At 39.1% G+C, this 5,882-nt stretch overlaps 1 long non-coding RNA gene across 1 annotated transcript; it reads right to left on the reverse strand.

The window, feature by feature from the left end:
* Positions 1–706: 706 nt before the first annotated feature.
* On the reverse strand, positions 707–5,094 carry LOC134441004 (uncharacterized). Its single transcript, XR_010033078.1, has 6 exons — positions 5,027–5,094; positions 4,159–4,199; positions 3,871–3,941; positions 3,050–3,115; positions 2,840–2,906; positions 707–1,520 (listed from the first exon to the last, which is right to left on the reverse strand). It is a non-coding gene; the product is annotated as an uncharacterized LOC134441004 (long non-coding RNA).
* Positions 5,095–5,882: the final 788 nt, after the last annotated feature.

A 5,882-nucleotide genomic window follows, 5' to 3' on the forward strand; every position in this document is an offset into this window, starting at 1 on the left:
TTGGAACTATGTGATTTTTTAAAATAGTCACAAAATGTTTTTTTCACCTAAATCAGAGGTGATGAAATCACTTTAATCCTAAACAATTAATTAGTATTCCATTAACCAGAAAATATGTTGGAAAAACACAAAACTTTGACATAGTTTGAAAGTATTTTTTTCATGTTTATTAAAAGGTGATGGAATCACCTAAATCATGCATACAGCTACATTTCAGTAACATGATACTTTAGTCTCAATCCACCCCCCCCCCCAAAAAAATAAATAAATAAATAAATAAAAAACATATGGTAAACATATTAGGTCTAGGCTATACAAATGCATTGCAGATCACAATTTGATGTACAGGCCTGTGCAAACAAAAACAACAAAAAGAGTCAGAATTCTGTGATTAAATGTATTGACTTTCACTGTACGCATGTAAAATGCACATTGATATACAAAACATAAGCACAGTCACAAATAACTGCTACTCTTAGACCAATCAACGAGCAGGGTCTGTGAACAGAAAGAAAGTCCAATTCGCTTTAAAGGTGCACTGTGTATTACTTTCAGTAGTTTATTTTGAGATTTCATGCTGCCCATGCAAAAATGTTGCATTTTTCATGAATATTTACCACCACCAAACTTTTAAGTTGTCGTTATGACTGGGGACATTGCTCTTTCCATACATGAAAGGGGGAAAGAGAGGAATCTTCTCCACTGACTGTCATTTTGAATTTCTAGATATACAGATTTTTAGTAAACATTTTCGTAATACATTTATACATTTTCGTTTATTACTAAGTAAATATTCATGAAAAGGACACAGTTGGTAATAGGCAGCACCGTTTCAATGTGCAGCATAGTTGCCTACTCTGGTCACCATCCTACACAGTGCACCTTTAAGAAAATAATTTGTTTGGTTGCTGTGAAAAAGTGCTCTCTGGCTGGATTAGCATTCATGTGAACACATCGGGCACAAATAAAATTCACTCTACATACAGTTATTTTAGCTCATTGACTAAGTGAATTAGTCCACACTTGTAGGTGTGCGTGTGTGCGTTCATGCGCGTATACTGTATGCATGTGCACGTATAATGTATGCATGTGCGCGTGCATCTGGCAGTCCACCATTCATTTGGTTGTCCTCTTTGGTGACCACATTTGTGTCATTACCCAGTCTTATTTAAGTCTAGTTTTGGTATTTTGTTTGTCTTTAGTTTGGGTCAAAATCAACACAGTACGTACAAAACATATGCACACTCAAGTGCTGTTCTTAAACCAGCAAGGAGCTGGAAGTGCATGCAAGCAAATAGATCTCTAGAAAAAAGGTACATTTCACTTAAAGAAACAAAAATAACTGCTGTTTTTTAGTTGCTGAAAAAAAAAAAGAGTCCTTTCCGATTGGGTGTCACGTGTGTGACAGACATACACTAAAACTGACAATGTCCAAAGGGTGGGATGCCCAATCTTCTGTCAGAGTAGATTCCAATTGTGATGTCTTCAATTGCTTCGTCTACGGCAACTTCATCCATGACCTATTCAACACAGACAAAAGTAAATAAACACAAATTAACCAAGCCATTTGAATTAACAAATAAATCAACATTAAGCTGGGCAGTAGGTTACTGCAAAGTTCAAAGCATGTCCTCTGTTCCACTGCCAAGATTTCCTCAGTTCTAATTCGGATGTGGGACCTGGATGATGATTTAACACTGGTGTGAATTGGCCTGAAGTCGTCAAATACCAGAGCCAAAGCTGTGTAGTTGCCTTCATTCTGCAGGGATGTCAAACTCAAACCCAGGGCCAATTGTGACCCATGAAGTAATTTTATGTGGCCTGCAAGATCATTGCATAGCATGACAAGACTTTGACATGAAACTTGGTGTGTCACAGGAATACCAGTGGGCCCAGGCCAATGAAAAAGCTCACTCCCATATGGAACAACACCCCAGGTCTACTGTGTGTCCTTGGCTGGGACCTACAAGGAGCTTGTAGTAGACAACCAGTGATGCCAATCCTCTGTTTAAGATGTTTCAGAGCACAGAGATGTAAGGGTCAGCTCGTCTCAATTAAGAGAACAACAAGTTTCATTATGCATATACAGGTACGGTATATACTGTTCCTTGCGAGAAGACTTTGAAGGAAAAGTCTACTGCATTGCTCTTTGTGCATGCGTGCAGTAATATGGCATGCAGGGCTTGTCTGTCAAGGGGCTGAAATAAGAAGTTCTTACAGTTTTCCCCATCTCAATAAGTTTCATTGATGACTTATGATTAAAAATAAAACATGCAATATTCTAGGCAGACATACAACGGGCAATATAATGAAAAGCGTAACACAGCATGTGCACTCTGTCGACTCTGATTCCCCCCCATCAGAGTGAAAAACATGTGTCAACAAAGTGCTCTCAGATATTATACCCTTCATTGTAGTAATAATTAATATTTCTTTTTGTTTAGCTGCATATGAATTGTGTAGCAAGTGTATTGAAATAAGGAAACCGTGAGATAGCTTGCTCACTTTCAACTGAAGCCTCTCAATGTCATGTTGAGCATAGCACAATGCACACAAATAGTGTCACACTCCACACTGAGAGTGGGAACACCAGGGAGGTAGTCATCAACACTTCTCAGATCAGATCATCTTGTCTCAGATAACTCCAATTCTAGTACTAAGCAATAATCTAATATTCACTGGTCAGAGTACGACAAAATTTAAATATAAAAATTTGAGAAGCAGCTCCTTATACCACTGGAATATTTAGTCACCCCCATTCAGATAACAGCTAATTTAAAGGAGGAGTCAAGTTGTTAAGGTGCACTGGGTAGGGTTGTGGCCAAAGTGAATGCTTTACCTTGTGGACTTTGAACAGTGCTGGCCATTGCAGTGGGACTGGTGATTCTTTTCAATTCAGCACTGATCTGAAAAGACATAAAGAGCCCAGAGAATTTAACGATCAAATCATTGACATTAGGAGAAAGCCACACACACATTCAAGAAAGGAGATAAAACGCTGTAATTCACAAATAAAAACATTAAAGACAATCCGAATTGAATGTCTTACCTTGCGAACTTTGAACAGTGCAGGCCACTGTGCCAGAAGTCCTCAGAAATGGTGCATCTTGTACAACTTAATGAAAGAAAGAAAGAAAGAAAGAAAGAAAGAAAGAAAGAAAGAAAGAAAGAAAGAAAGAAAGAAAGAAAGAAAAAGGAGAACATTTGTAACCTGTGCAGCATGAGTTCTGGAAATAAACTACTTAAAAAAAAAAAAATCACTCTGCACCTTTAAAATCGCAGACTGTATCATGATCTGCTTCAATTGTCATGGTACATATTGGTGAAATTCAGATTTCCAATATTGACTCCATGCATCCAGCCTAAAACCATGTCTGTCCCACTACCACTACTTGACCATGAGCATGGGACAGTTTACTTTGTACTACTCACTTGGTTAACACCACACATGCTTGACACCATCCGAAAAAATGTGTTCATGTTGGTGTCATCAGACCAGAGGACATGGTTCCAGCAATCCATATCTGAAGTCTGTTTGTCTCTGATGAAACCATGATGAACACATTTGCTTTAGATTGTTTCAAGCATGTGTGATAGTAGCCAAGGGAGAAGTATAAAGAAAACAGTCCCATGTTTACGGTCAAAAATGGTGGTGGTACTGATTTGTTTTGCGATTCTATGAATGGCATCAGCATTGGGAAGCTGACTGCCACCAAAAGAAAAATGCATATGAATGTACTGGTACCATGACTACTAAGGCAGATCATGATCCTCTCTATTGGGTTTTAACATGCAGGGGTGTAACTCAATAGTTAAAGGCTTTCTGCTCAGGAACCATCAAGTAGACAGGCGAAAAAGACAGAAACTTACATCAGCCAATTCAGCAACAGTTGCTTGGATTGCAGGGGAACTGTGGTGATTATTTTGAATTCAGCACTGATCTGAAAAGACATAAAGAGCCCAAAGGATTGACAAATCATAAACATTAGGGAAACACACACACACACACACACACACACACACACACACACACACACACACACACACACACACACACACACACACACACACACACACACACACACACACACACACACACACACACACACACACACACAATATAAAAACCTTAAAGACAATCAGCATTGAATGTCTTACCTTACAGACTTCGAACAGTGCAGGCCACTGTGCCAGAAGTCCTTAAAGAAAGAAAGAAAGAAGGAATTGGTGATGTTAAACATTTATAAACAGCACAGGATTCGTGAATGAGGAGCATGCATTCTGTAAAATAGGCTACTTGTAAACAATGCTCCACTTAAAAGAGGAAGATATAGGCTAAGTAAAACGAGATAAGGCAGTGCATGCTTTGAATTGCACCATACGTGCAAGTAAAAAAAAGTGCTATGCACTTCAATAAATAGGATACTATTCCCACGTTTCATCCAATTCCCTGTGCAAAGTTTAAATTCAGATTATATGCACTCTATCTAGGTCGGTTGTTCTTTGACTTTGTGTGCAGGAAAGCGTACATTTGATTAATCTTCGGTTAAGACCACAAGTGCATGTGTGCATTAAACACCTGGGTTGGGTCAAAAAACAAAAAACTTTAAAAATAGAATACTTGGTTTAAAATGAACACACCGAAACGACGCCAGCGTGAGCATGCAACGTGTTCGATGAAGTTCTAGTTCGCTGTGCACCCCCACCACCCCTCCCCCATTAACGGATCAGACCCTCCCGCGCAAATATAGCTATTAACTGAAGATGACCAGCTAGATTGTTGTACAGTAGCAGTTTTTACTACATCATTGAATATCCTAAATGTACATATTTTCCATTCTTTTCGAAATTAACATGATGCATAGCCAACTGCATGTGTTTGCAGTGCACCTGTTACTAAACAAAGAGCACTGCGTGGGTAAATGTAGTAGAGTCTAACTTCACCTTTGGCTCAGCTTCCACACACAAAAGACACAAGAGCAGTTCTACATCGCCCACAATAAATGAAAGTAATTCAGTTACTTACTCAATTTCGTGTAGATCTTCACACATGACAACACTATTCCAGCGAGATGAGACTGAAGAGTAGGACCGAGCCTGACTGAGGCGAACGGCTCTCTGGCTTAGAAACTTTCCGGCTTCTTCTTGTCTTAGAAAGTGGTGCACTAGCGCCACCTCAGGACTGGAGGCCACCCCAGACACAACTTAATCATGTTCATTCAAAGCATTAGAAACATGCAAATTCAGCAGTCTCCAAGAACACATTATCCTTATTTGATGAAATCATGTTTACTCAAGGAATGTTAATGAATTGTTTTGCATCTATTTACTTTATATAGGTTAATTCAAAGACCCGCCATTCCCTCTTTTTTCAGTGTAGAATGCACTGTATCTGATAAGGCTATAACAGAGCACGGAGAGGGCAATGGGATTCAATGACATGTAAATACATGTAAGTATTCAACCACTTCAGTTGATTTTATTTGATCTGACATTCAAATAGATTTGATTTGCCTTGTGATTTTGATTTGCAATTAAATTAAAATTTCATTTCATTGAATTCAGCTCAATCCTCATTTCAGTTGCACAAAAAACTTCACATCTCACACTAGCTGACTTTTCCACCCCTCTCCACCTTCCACGTTCAACTGCTGACTGTCTTTCACCCTCTTCTTCAGTCCAATGACTGAGTGTATATCCCAATGCTCTACTTCAACCCAACCTTTTCTATTCCAGTCCACCCAAGGCGAATTCAGGCCGACGGAGCACCGTGCCCCAGTTCCACATCTAATCTCGAATTACCCGGTGTGTTCACGTCACAGGTCTGAGTGTTCTGGAACCAGAAAGTTAGTTTGTGATGCGAACCGCAAAATAGTTGTTTT

The sequence above is a fragment of the Engraulis encrasicolus genome, chromosome 24 (assembly GCF_034702125.1).
Source record: "Engraulis encrasicolus isolate BLACKSEA-1 chromosome 24, IST_EnEncr_1.0, whole genome shotgun sequence".
Classification (NCBI taxonomy): Eukaryota; Metazoa; Chordata; class Actinopteri; order Clupeiformes; family Engraulidae; genus Engraulis; species Engraulis encrasicolus.